The sequence below is a fragment of the Columba livia genome, chromosome 1 (assembly GCF_036013475.1).
Source record: "Columba livia isolate bColLiv1 breed racing homer chromosome 1, bColLiv1.pat.W.v2, whole genome shotgun sequence".
Lineage (NCBI taxonomy): Eukaryota > Metazoa > Chordata > Aves > Columbiformes > Columbidae > Columba > Columba livia.
In genome coordinates this window covers 129,572,303-129,586,561 of record NC_088602.1, presented here as the reverse complement: position 1 = coordinate 129,586,561, position 14,259 = coordinate 129,572,303, and the positions used below count along the sequence as shown (strand labels likewise).

Sequence of the window (14,259 nt, the reverse complement as noted above, 5' to 3'; positions counted from 1 at the left end):
ATGACTAGGTAATTCAGCTCTTTTTTGAAATAAAATTCTTTTTAAGGACACAGTCATTTTCTGAGTCATGAAACCCTAGCTCTTTTAGCAGTTGTTTCCACTTTGTGATCAACTTTATACCAGTGAAGTTGTGCTACAATTATCTGGAACAGTGAGCAGAGATGTAAATGTGACTGTTGGTTTTAATTCATCTCCGAGTGAAGAGAAATATGTCCCAGATTACTTTAAAACCCCTCACATCACAAGGCACAGCTTGTTGTAGAAACAGCAACAGAAGTTACAGGAGCCTGTACTGAAAACATAAAAGTTGAACGCAGTGAAGAGGAAGAGTGTGTCGCAGACCATTGCATAAAGAGTTACGAAGCTACAATGCCAGTGAACTTTCTGTTGTGATATTCTTGTTGGTTACTACTATAATTGCTGCTGCCTAAGAATAATGGTGCCAGTAATGTACAAACAAACCAGAAGTGATATACCCCCTTGTGAGAAACTACTCAAGATGGAGACAAAAGAAACCGGATGATCTGGTAGTGAGGTGGACTGTGAACTGGCTGAAGGAAAGAAGCCAGAGAGTTGTGGTCAATGAGGCAGAGTCTAGTTGGAGGCTTGTATCTAGTGAGTCCCTCAAGGGTCAATACTGGGACCAGTACTATTCAACATATTCATCAATGATGTGGATGAGGGAATAGAGTGACTGTCAGCAAGTTTGCTGATGACACCAAACTGGGAGGAGTGGCTGACATGCCAGAAGGCTGTGCTGCCATGCAGCAAGACCTCGACAGACTGGAGAGCTGGGCAGTAAAAAAATTAATAAAATATAACAAGGGTATGTGTAGAGTCTTGCATGTGAGCAAGAACAACCCCACGTACTAGTAAAAGTTGGGGAATGACCTGTTAGAGAGCAGTGTAGGGGAAAGGTACTTTCCTGGTGGACAGCAGGATGACCATGAGCCAGCACTGTGCCCTTGTGACCAAGAAGGCCAATGGCATCCTGGGGTGTATTAGAAAAGGTGTAGTTAGTAGGTCGAGAGAGATTCTCCTTCCTCTCTACTCCACCCTGGTGAGGCCACATCTGGAATATTGTGTCCAGTTCTGGGCCCCTCAGTTCCAGAAGGACAGGGAACTGCTGGAGAGAGTCCTGTGCAGAGCCACAAAAATGATTAAGGGAGTGGAACATCTTCCTTATGAGGAAAGGCTGAAGGAGCTGGATCTCCTTAACTTGGAGGAGACTGAGGGGTGACCTCATTAATGTTTATAAATATGTAAAGGTTGTCAGGAGGATGGAGCCAGGGTCTTCTCAGTGATAACCAATGATAAGACAAGGGGCAAAGGGTGTAAACTGGAACATAGAAGGTTCCACTTAAATATGAGAAGAAACTTCTTCTCAGTGAGGGTGACAGAGCACTGAACAGGCTGCCCAGGGAGTTTGTGGAGTCTCCTTCTCTGGAGACATTCAAAACCTGCCTGTACACATTCTTGTATAACTTGATCTAGGTGTTTCTGCTCCAGCAGGGGATTTGACTAGATGATCTTTTGAAGTCCCTTCCAGTCCCTAACATTCTGTGATGCAGTGGCAAAATGGAAAGGGAACAAAAATACCTTGGTACTTTAAAACTAGTTTACATCACCTTGGCAAATGCATGAAATGTGTTGAGAAAAAGGAGGGGGCTACCGCTCCCATTATCAATGTTCATTATATGTTTCTTGTAGGGGAAGTTCTTGTGCCACTGGACAGCCTCTTCCCCACCTCATCATCATCTTGACTGATTCTCTGGCGACACAGGGAACAAGAACCAGTAAGTGATAATCAACTATAAAACGAGTTACTTTGGGGGTCTTTCTCAGTATCAGGCAGTAAGCTGAAATTCACATGAAAAAGTAGAGCTTTGCTATTTTTAGAGGCTAATTATTTTCACAAAAATAACCAGAGAGTTCTATCTGTACAAATTATTTTCTAAAATTAGCAGAAAAGTTAATGGAAGCCCTCCTCTGCTTAGCAAATTTCTAATTACCTGATCCCTGAATGTCACTTCACATCTGATAACCCAGTCATTCTCTTCCACTCTTACTTAGCTTTACAGATGTTTCACAAAAGTTCTAGGAAGACATTATTTGTTGAGCTGTATTATGAGAGAGAGGAAAAAATTTCCAACTGATCACCTACTCCATGTCTTAGTCAAGCTTTTGATCTACGCTTCGGTGTTGTTTCAGAGGTACTTCAGGTCTAGAGAAGGTCTCTGCCTAAGAAGTATCCAGGTTTATCTGATACCTCTATTTCTAATTATTAGACTGTGTTTTAAGGAATTATAGAACTCAGAGTTTAGGAGAATATTAAGGTAGCAACCTTTAAAAATTAACCAACCTTGTAACCACAGAATCTTTGTATTAGCAGACCTTGTAACCATAGAATCTTTGCACTTAGTAATCATACCCTATTTTTAAAACTGACATAGTTTTACGACATAGTCTTTTAAAACAGGTAACTGAGAAGTAACTGAGAAACATGTGAATATTACTTAGCATTGCTTAAAAAGATAGCTTGTGTTAGAATAAGCATGGAATATGTTAATGGTTGTCAAGAACTGTAACGAACACGTAATTTTTCTGTCAATATAAACCATGTATGACCAACTAGTCAGTGGCAGACCTATGGAGGAACACCCCCATTTTGGCCCTGGTGCTGAATAAGAAATGCTACTTTTAAAACCTTAAAACATGACTTTAAGAGTCTATTACTTTGCCGATTTTATGGTATCAATCCATTATTACTTTTTAACCTCTGCAAGATAAATGAGGACAGAAAGACTAAAACATAGAAATAGCAATTCCTGAGTTTAAGTGCCAGAGAAAATCAGGACACTGATTTACACAGTTCAGTGAAGCTTCAGAACTGCCAGAAAACAGGCACCAACACTAACAACAGTCATTTGGCACTTCAATTTGCCAATTAGCAAAAAAAATTTTGTTTCCCTGCACAGGGTAAAGACACTCTACCACTTTAGAACCATAGCTCACTGGGTCTTAATGTGTTACAGCACAATTTTTTTCTCTTGATCACCTGCAATAACCAGGCTGGCAGGTTGTTTTTGTCCTCTGTGTTGATCTTAAGTACATCTCATTGTGTAACTTCGAAGGAGTCAGCCATCTCTTGGTGTGGGTTATCAGAGTCTTGCATCCTCCTGTGACTGACTGAACTAGAGGTGCAATCTGACTCTGAATTAAGCCCTAAAATGGAAGAAGTCTGACTAGAGATGGACAAGGGCAGTGTGCCCATAAAAACTCAGAGAATAATGCAGAGTGTGACTGACCACGGCTGTTGCAAAGAAGCTGACTTTATCTCGACACAAAAGGGATTAGATGGTGACTTTGTTTCAGATAAGCAGCTATCAAACTGGTGGTTTAAATATTTCTCCCTGAGTTCATTACGAGAGCATGAATGTTCCTGAGTAAGCTAGACTTGTATGTGGGAAGTCATTACATGGCTCAACACAACATAATGTACAAAATGTAAACAACTAACAGAATAATTTCAATGACAGCAATGGGCTTGAGCTGCATTCAACTCATGTATTCCTCCCCTGTGACTGGGGACACCCAATGTCATGACAGTGAGCATATTACATTGGTATTATGATTGAACTGCAATTGCAATTCCTACATTTTGCTAAGTGTAACTTAAATTTGTATGGTGTCTTCATTGTATTTTGTATTACCTTACTGAATCAGAAATCCCATGTAACATCAACTTTTTTCAAATAAGACATTAATAAAAAATTTTATATTTAACTGTACACTCTTCATGTATGCAATATCTAAAATAAACTGGCTAAGGGAATATTGGACTCTTAACACCTATCTGCAACTGGTATTTTCATTTGTAATCAGAGTAAAACTCCTGTCAAGACATTCAAGCTTTATTTTTATAAGACTTAAAGGGTCCAATTGTAAACAAATCATTGGGGAGAAAGCCTTTAACTTGTGCTCAGGAGCCCCAGCTGCTAAAACAAAAATAGTGGCTTTTCTGCCTCACAAGCGTGGTTAAGTGCGTAGTGGAAGGAAAGTTCTGACTGTTCTGTCTTGGGTATGTGGAAGTTCAGGAAGACACATCCCTTCCAGATTTATAATGAAGAGTGCACCTTCTCTCGTGAGGCTTACTTTGCAGTAAGAATGTATGAATTATATACCAAATGGTTTCAGGTTAGTTAAAATATCACAAATAGTCTACCTTGAACCACCTCCATTCCTATTCATTAAGGGGCTGTCTCCATCCTGGCTTTTGCTGCAACAATTTCCCTCTCTTGCTGTTGCCATTTTCATGAGGACTTTGGTGTTTTCTCTCAGTACTTCCATTCATGCTGATTCATAAGGCTGCAACGGATGCACCTGACCCCTTAACCAAACTAGCAGTAGTTTGGTACAGGGTCCAAAGGAGGAAAAGGCCTGAGCCACAGTTAGGCCAAGAACTAACTCCTGTAGTTTGAGCCAGTTCTCTGAAAACCCGCAAAGGAGCAAAGTGACACAGTGAGCATCAGTGCATATAAGCTTGGAACACCAATCTTGCAATTAAAGTGAGTGACTTTTCCAAGATTCATTTATCAAGGAACAAAGAAAGCTGTGGGTACAAGGATTTTCATGCCTACCTTTCCATTGCATGTGATTTGACTACAATTTATTCCATAAATATGACAGCCTAGGTGAGCCTTCTTTGAGCTCTCCCTACTAGGCAGAGTGGCTGCATGGCAGTGATCTCTCCTGGAGCTGGGATGCCTCTCAAGACTGCTCCTTGAGGCAGAGACGCCTTTTACCAATGGCAGATCTTTGGCTTGTTACTGGTAGTATGCTGAATCAATACTAATGAAACATTACTAATCCATATTAATATAAACTTTGTGTAGATAATTCCATTAGACATAAACCGTTGTTCAAGTCTGAGACTTAGATTGGACCTAGATGCACTTAGGCTCCATAAGGAGCTTAGAAAGCAAGAGGGTCCACTCTGAGCCTCGTGACTCAATGGGGGGGTCCTTCTTACCTTTTGCATGTCCCATCTAGGTGTGAATCATTCTAACTCAATTCTAACTCAATTTTCCGTTGTATATTTCTTCCAAGCAGTAATTAATAAGGTGAACCTTGCCATCAAATTTGCTGAACCTTAATAAAACACTGTTATACTTTGTTAAATTCCATCTAGTTCACTGAAATCCGTCACATTATTATGTTACCTCAGTAAAACATACCGTGTTTCTGTCTTTTGGGTGAGCTGCATTCAACTCATTTGCGACAAAGGCAGCATATGTTATTGCGTGCTGAGAGCAGGCACATGCTTGGCTAGGAATGCCTGGAAATCTTCACCTGATTCATGGAGACACAAATGTAGAATGCTTTGTCCACAACATCTGACCCACTACTCTGTGCAACAAGCAACAAGCTACTAACATGTATGTGCATGAGTGGTTCATCTTTCCCCTTCCTTACGCAGTAATAGAAAAGTATTAGGTTGGTGCAAAAGTAATCACAGGTTTTGCATCGTTGAAATTTGCTGTTTGGTATTGGAATACATTCTTACATAAATGTAGTTATGTTATACATCATTTTAATGTGATTTTCTTGCTTTATGGTGGTTTTTTTTTTTTTGCTACTGACTTATTACTTGCTGTGCTGGTTTGACTGAAAATGAGTTAATTTTCTTCATGCAGTTAGAACACTCTCTTTCTCATAGCTAGCATGGTGATTATTTGGACTTAGTTTGAGAATAAAGGATAACACCCCGGGACAGAGTTAATGATTTTAATTGCTCTGGTCTGAGAGACAAGGACATTCTGAGTGCTCTGCCCACAGATGTAAGGCATCAAGGAATTGGGGTATGGATGGGGCAGAGCTTGACTGACATTCAGACTGATCAATAAGAGTACTCCATCCATTAGCATCATGCTTCATATTTAAGGAGGGTCGGAATCTTCTGGTGTCTCTCTCTTGCTTCTTAGCTTTCTTCACTCTTTCTGTCTGAGCCAGGGGAGTTCTATATTGGACATTCAGCCTTCTGTGGTTTTGCAAAGGCCTCTGGGCCTTTCTGCCTTTTTTTCCTTTTTTTATCTCTTCAGGATCAGCTGTTAGAGACCAGGTGCTGCTTCCTGGGACTAGTTGCTCAGTGTGGATGGAGTTCATGAGGAATTACCTTGAGTAGCTTTTATTTTATATTCTATTTCTATTTTATATATATTTTTACTTGTAGTGTATTAGTATTTTGTTATTTTATTAAACTGTGTTTATCTCAGCCCGAGTTTCTCCCTTCCCTTTCGATTTGCACCCCTATTTGGGGGGAATGGGGTTGAGGGTGAGTGAGCAGCTATCGTGGTTGTATTGCTAGCTTGGGTTAAACCACGATACTTGCTATTTATTTTGTATTTATTTTAGACTATGGAAATTATGTTAGACAAAAAGCAAATTCAAGTGAATGTCTTATTTGAGTTCAAAATGGGCCATAAAGCAGCGGAGACAACTCACAGTATCAACAACATATTTGGCCCAGGAACTGCTAACGAATGTACAGTGCAGCGGTGGTTCCAGAGGTTTCGCAAAGGAGATGAGAGCCTTGAAGATGAGGAGCATAGTGGCCAGCCATCAGAAGTTGACAATGACCAGTTGAGAGCAGTTATTGAAGCTGATCCCCTTAAAACTACACGAGAAGTTGTTGAAGAACTCCATGTCAACCTTTCTGTGGTCATTCAGCATTTGAAGCAAATTGGCAAGGTGAAAAAGCTCGTAAAGTGTGTGCCTAATGAGCTGACTGAAAAAAAAAAAATATTGTCATTTTGAGGTGTCATCTTCTCTTATTCTCTACAACAACAATGAACCATTTCTTGAGCAGATTGTCATGTGTGACAAAAAATGGATTTCCTACTACAACCAGCAATGACCAGTTCAGTGGCTGGACTGAGAAGATCCTCCAAAGCACTTCCCAAAGCCAAAGTTGCACCAAAAAAAGGTCATGGTCAGTGTTTGGTGGTCTGCTGCCAGTCTAATCCATTACAGCTTTCTGAGTCCTGGCAAAACCATTACACTGAGGAGTATGCTCAGCAAATTGATGAGATGCGCTGAAAACTGCAACGCCTGCAGCTGGCATTGGTCAACAGAAAGGGCACAATTATTCTCCATGACAATGCCTGACTGCACGTTGCACAACCAACACTTCATAAGTTGAACAAATAGGGCTACTATTTTTTTGCCTCATGGGCCATATTCACCTGACCTCTCACCAACCACCTACCACTTCTTCAAGCATCTTGACAACTTTTTGCAGGGAAAACGCTTCCACAACCTGCAGTATATAGAAAATGCTTTCCAAGAGTTCATCAAATCCCAAAGTACAGATTTTTATGCTACAGGAATAAACAAACTTATTTCTAATTCACAAAAATGTGCTGATTGCACTGGTTCCTATTTTGATTAATAAAGATGTTTTTGAGCTTAGTTATGATTTAAAATTCATGGTCCAAAACTGCAACTACTTTTGCACCAACCTAATAATTCAAATGAATGCTGTAGAATCACTACAAACTGTAGATGTGTCTTAAAAGAACTATAGAGCAAAAAGAAAATTGCTAGAGACAATATGAGCAGAAAATATAACTGACAGTAGAAAGATCTGTGTAACTGGGCTTCTGTTCAAATTAGTCTTGGACTGATGCTGAGTAAATAGGTTGATTAGCAGGAAGACTGCAGTTCTCTGATGAAAATGTTTCTGACCTGTGACTCACACTAATTCATGTGACTTTTCTCAACCTGAAAACCTCAGAGAGTCAATCTCAGCTTTAGAAAGGTTTTTACTATTCACAGTTGTGAAGAAACCTTGAAAATACTGAATAAAAGTTTCCAGGTACTGAAAGGCCTATAAAAGGAACACATTGACGCAAATTCCATGTCTTTTTTTAGCCAGTCTTATCACCTTTCCATATATGAGGCTGGCATTATTGTTCTTTAAACACGTCATGGGCACAGCATGATGTAAAGTAATGCAAAATTCTTCATTGCACCAACCCCTTCTGTGTTCCGCTGGTGGAACAGGCCTTCAGTTTCTCTTGCCTTTTGATATGCTGGTGGATGGGGAAAAAAAATCATCAAAATCTATGCATTGTTTAAGACAGCTGTGAGCCAAAGGATGGGACTGAAAGTTTCACATGCTAGTTTTCTGAACATTAACATGATTTAAGAAATATGAAAGGAAAAAAAAATCCACACAAAAAACAAACAAACAAACAACAACAACAACAACAACAACAACAAAACACAAAAAAAATAAAAAAAAACCCAAACCCACAACAAGAACAAAACAAACAGAAGAGAGAAAAGTAATAGAAGCAAAAATAGTATTTTCTTATAGCCTGCTGCTGGCCATGTCACTGAATTCAGATTTGCCAAAGCTGATCTATCTTTTTAATGAATCTCAGGACAAGAACAGCATTTAGGTCACTTCAGTCCTACTCATACCTCACTGTCAAGAAAGAAACCTCTTTCCCAGTCTGTCTAGTGGTGATTGTTGGATGCTACAATAAATAATCATGGAGAGTGGGATAAGACTCAAGGTGATTCAAGGTTTTATTGACACAGAACAGTGTTTCTTTAAATATTTCTCCTCTTCGTGGAATGGTTGGAGAAGCAGCATCAGCTCTCACTTCTGAACTGGCTGCACTTTCAGAATTAATGGGGAGGGAAAGCTTTCTGATAGGCATAAGATTCTGAAAATGTGAAAAAGAAAAGAAAGATTTTCTATAGAACTATGAAACAGGGGAATATGTTTTCAGGACTGTCATACAAATGAAAAAACACTTTGTTTGGTCTGTTAATACTACTGAAGTTTGGCAGCCGGACCACCATAGGCTCTGTCTACAATCAATAGAAAGAAAGATGCTTTTTAAAGACATGATTCAGCTTTGAGATGGGCAGAGTTGCCATCCAGAGGTGTCCTAGACAGGACAAGTAGGCCATCAACTCAGACACTTTGTTAAAGCATTCAAATTCATGTGAGCAGAATCCAGATCCTACTTCACCTATGCAAAGTAAAATAATAACAGAAAATAACAGATTTGTTGATCCAATGATAGAGAACAACATGACCCTAACCAATGAGTTGTGCATATTTCTTAAAATAGCATGGAAAACAAATTACTGCCATCACGAACATCCCAAAAGAGTGACTTGAATAACTCTTGAAACTTTCCAGGAACTTAAGCAATGCAAAAGGCCTGTACAAATGGGGTTTCTAGAGATATTGAATCACTGGAGGTAAAACCATTCAGCGTCAAATTAAACACAGTGCTTATTTTTTTCCTTTGACTGACAACATAGTAATTTTCAGCAGAATTCTGAATCATGATGTGAGTCAGAGGAGTGCACTGTTCTGCCACCAGCAACACAACTGACACAAATTGTATATCACAAGTGATAAGGTTTCTTTTGAAGACCATACCATGAAGATATCAATGATCGAAAGATGAAGGAAGAACAAAGGAATCTGACAACTGCATCTCCCCTACTTCCTTTAAAAGGTCCAAGTAATTTCCACCATCTTTCTTCAGCCTAGGATTTCTCACTGAAAAACAGATGACTAAGTAGGATTTTGATATTAAATTGGTGTCTGAGATACTGAAGTCAAATCCAGCAGTTAAAAGACTTAGATGAATGCAAAGTGATAGAAGTCAAATATAGAATTGTTCACAAATGCATTCAGTAATTAATTGTCTTTATTTCCTTTGTTCTGGATTGTGCAAACTGTACAATCCAGTGACTGTAATAAATCATTGGTCCTTTTCATTTTATTGAGACCTCAGTTCATCAGGTGTGAAAGAAATCATAGTCAATGGACATGTGAAGATACTCGGCATTTCACAGGACTGAATGTTTGAGGAAACCCAGGGACTTTGTTCCTTTGTTACAGATTTCTAGATATATTGAATTTTTAAAGTATCAACCAAGGAAAGAAAAAGAATGCAATGCATTATTTATAGATATATAAAGCTTTTAGATTTCCAATTTTATTTTTATCTTGTGTTTGATTTAATGGGATGACAGAATCACAGAACAGGTAAGGTTAGAAGGAATCCTCTGGAGGTCGTCTGGTCCAAACCCCCGACTCATGCAGGGCCACCTCAAGCCAGTTGCCCAGGGCTACATCCAGATGGCTTCTGAATATCACCAAGGGGAGAGAATCCATAACGTCCCTGGGCAACCTGTGACAGTGCTTGGTTACCCTCAGTAGAAACGTGTTTGCTGATATTCAGATGGAACCTCCTCTGTTTTAGTTTGTGCCCATTGCCTCTTGTCCTGTCACTAGGTACCACTGCAAAAAGCCTGGCTCTGTCCTCTTTGCACTCTCTCTTCACTTATTTATATATATTGATTATATTCCTGAGCCTTTTCTTCTCTAAGCTAAACAGTCCCAGCCCTTTCAGCCTTTCCTCACATGAGAGATGCTCCAGTCCCTTAACCACCTTCCTGGCCCTTTGTTACATTCTCTCTAGTATGTCCATGTCTCTCTTGTTCTGAGGATCCCAGAACTGGAAACAGAACTCCAGGTGTGGTCTCCCCAGTGCTGAATAAAAGGGAAGGATCAATTTCCTCAACCTGCTGCCTATACTCTGTCTAATGCAGCTGACGATAACTGTTAGTCTTCTTTGCAGCAAGGGCACAGGTCTGGGCCCTATTCAACCTGATGTCCACAAGGATTCCCAGGTCCTATTCTGCCAAGCTGCTTTCCAGCTGGGTGGACCTCAGCATATATTGATGCATGGGATTATTACTCCCCAGGTGCAAGACTTCAGTTTCCCTTGTTGAACTTCATGAGGTTCCTGTCAGCCCATTTCTCCTGCCTTGATTTGCTTATTCAAATTTATTTTTATGTAAAATCAGTGTTTGAGCTATTTTCTGGTTATTTTTCCTCATTATTTGAGATCACCAAACAAGGAAATGGGTAGAAACATGAATCACATACCAGATTTCTTCTTTCTGGCAAAAATGTTAATTCTCCATTATGATTCCACTCTTCACACTTACAACTAACAGACCTCCTAGTGGAGCTGTAAGTGGTAGCGGCTTTTAAGAGAAACTTCAACACCCAGTGTCCTCTGTGTTTTTAATAGGGATTAGACTTTCACACCTCTGAAAAATCTGCAAGTAATCAAAAATGTCAGATGCAGTCAAGAGGCCCTAAATATAACCTAGAGCATGGAAAATATAAATGCTGCTTTATAGAATGTGGTTAATATTGATGTTCATTAATATGACATTTCTTATAAGAAAATATAATGCTAATGATTTAGGAGAAACTAGCTGCTAGAGATCTGTTCTTATTCTTTATATAAAAGGTACTCAGTGAACACAGTATAATTCAGAATTGCTAAATCATTTTGAAATTTGTCACCATAACTAAGTACTTCTAGCATTTATCTGGTAATCTGGTTTGTACTGGTCATGGATTTATGTAAGGATATAATTTTGGCTTCCAAGAAAGATAAGTCTTGGTCATACACAATGAAAAGCGCAACAGTGACTTCATGAGATTGAGATTCTAAATGAAGCAAAACAGCTATCTTAGTTTTTAAGACTATAATGACTTAATACATTATCCATACTTGGCACAGTTAATCTACCAGATACAACCAATTTTTCCATTCATTCTTAGTGGATCTATAGCTATCTAAAGTATTTCAGTATGGTTTAGAGTCTTCAGCCACCCAAGATAGGATGATCATGCTTGTCCATGATTAGACTGAAATCATGTATGTTTCAGGAAATGTCAGACTTGCTCACAGAAAATTGTGGTTTGTATGTGCTAAATCCAGTGCATTTGTGAGTAATCAAACTTACTGTACAATATGCACAGTAAGTCAAAGACTTGCTTTAAGTAAACTACAGACTTGGTTTAAATTATACTACAAGTTTAGTATACTGTAAGTCTCAGACTTGGTTTAAATTATACCAATATGTGTGGTGTGCAGGACAACTATCATTCAAAAATACAAGATTCATTTGACCATTCCTATTGTAGTATAATCCCAGGTAAACCTTTAAAAATCCCTAAGTTTAACCTAAACAAAATATCTGTGCAAATCTAGAATAAATGTGTAAGCAATTACAAGCATATACAGTATAGCTGACGGCCACGATTTCAAAGGTATGTGAAAGGAGGGTATGTGGAAGGAGAGTGTCTGTTTCTTTATGGGAATCTGTCCAGGACCTTTTCCAAAGCAACAGGACAATAAGAAAAGGAGGAAGCCTGAAACAAAAAAATACAGGGACACAAACCTGACTGACATGATAAGGGAGGCAGTGACGAGAAGAAAACCTGTCAGTCACATCAACTGATAAGGGCTTGTGAAAGTGTGAAGAAAGTTTGTTCCAGCAAGGTTATCTGACTGGGGACCCATCAGTTGGGAAACTAAGGGGAAAAGGGGGAAACAAGAAAAAAATACACAGGCACATAGACCTGACAAAGCAAACATGGAGACAGTGGCAAGAAACAAACCTCACCACGCTCACTAACTGATGAGCTATCAAGAAACCACATGTGCCACTTCCAAAAGATCAGCCAGGACTTTGCAGATGATGATACTGCATATTAGGGGGCCCCAGACTTCGAGAGATGCGGAAATCAACAGAGCCATACAGACCCATGGGGTGGGGGAACTGCAGGGGAAGAAGGAGCAGGGGGAACAATAGGGGTAGAGAGAAAAGGGTGTAAGAGAGGCCAGTCACTGTAAAATGAGGCTGTTCAATATGCTTGTCTGGCTGAGCCCTGTGCCTGATCACCACAGTCTAGCCTGGCTTCTTATATCTTCTTATTGAATCTTCTCATAAGCATCTCTCTGTGTATGCTCACTCTTTGTCCCCTGCGAATGTGCGCTGCAAGGACTCGGTGCTAGCTACTGGTGAGACTTGTGTGTGAGTGAGGGGAATTTGATGCCAGCTCCTAGGGTTCAGAACAGGGAGTGGGCGCCCCTGGCCTGGCAGCTGGAGTGAGCAGCGTCTCCATATCACCTACTGGAGCCAATGGGTACCTTGAACTCCCAGCCACTGGGCTGGGAATGGTGCCTGTTCCAAAAACCAGCTGTTGGGGGGACAGCGTGAGTGAGGCGAGCGAGGAGCTCAGTGCCATTGGAGTGGGACCATAGGTAACTGCCCATGGGCCTGGTATTGGCTGCTGGGGGTGAGTCTGTGTCTTCTCCAGTTCTGGTGTGCCTGGGGTGTGCCTGCAAACCTCTGCCTGGATTAGACAGTGAGTACGGGGTTCTAGGGTCTGGGCCAGGGTCCATCCGGGCAGAGGGTCCATGCTGGTATGCCCAGGGTAACTTGTGAATGTGGAGTGCATGAGGGATGAGTGTGTGAATGCTGCGTGTTTGCAGCAAACACCAAGCCAGCAAGTCAAGGACCCTTTGGGGCAAGTAAGGGGGCCTAGGATCCAGGCAGGAGTGCTGGACAGGCAGAGGGACCACACCAGGAATTAAGGGATCTGCAAATGTGTGTGTGCTTGTAAACCTGGGCAGTGGTGTGTGTGTGTCTGTGTGCCTGCTCTAGTGACCTTCTTGTCTTTGCACACTGAAGAGGAGATGGGGACATGGCTGTCTGTGGATTGTCTTTTATGTGAGTCTTGTGTGTAGGTGCTGCTGAAGGCAGTGCCTTGTCTGTAGCAGCCTGTGTAGCTGGCTATATTGGTGTCCTCTGTATGCGTCTGTGTCTCTGTGTGTGTGTCTGGGATATGTGCGCAGCCTCATCACTGGATGAATTTGCAAACAGGAAAACATCAGCCATGTCCCTCAGCCTGGGCAGAGGCCCAGGGCACCAGCATGGGCTCCAGTGGCCAGGTAGGAGAGGTCCTGGGCCACAGCAGCTAGAGGAGGTGGGTTAAGCTTCTTACAACACTCAACAGTATGTAGGCAGAGAAATATCCAGAAACGTACACCTACAGTTTTCAGAAGTACCCATTCAGCTCAGTGTCTTCCTAGTTGCTGCATCCTACTCTCTGTACCCTCCATCCCCTTCTCCTAATGGTTCAGCAGTGTGATTCAAGGTCTAGCAATGATCAGCTGCTCAGATGTGTAACCATGGGTCAGACTCCCGAGAAAGATCCTAAATTGTAATGGAGAGTTTTGACAAAGCCTGTAGCATAGAGCCATGAAAGATACAATATGGTGAACTACAAATTTAAAGTTCAAGGATTCAGGAAGGAAAACAATAATGTGAAGAGATATGCTAAAGGAGTCTAAA

The 14,259-nt window shown here is 40.7% G+C and overlaps 1 protein-coding gene and 1 pseudogene across 4 annotated transcripts in view; one reads left to right on the top strand and one right to left on the bottom strand.

The window, feature by feature from the left end:
* PRMT8 (protein arginine methyltransferase 8) overlaps nt 1–14,259 on the bottom strand; it is a 95,477-nt gene that overhangs the window by 65,422 nt on the left and 15,796 nt on the right. The gene's annotated exons all lie outside the window — the stretch shown is intronic.
* On the top strand, nt 5,955–7,665 carry LOC135575362 (histone-lysine N-methyltransferase SETMAR-like; annotated as a pseudogene).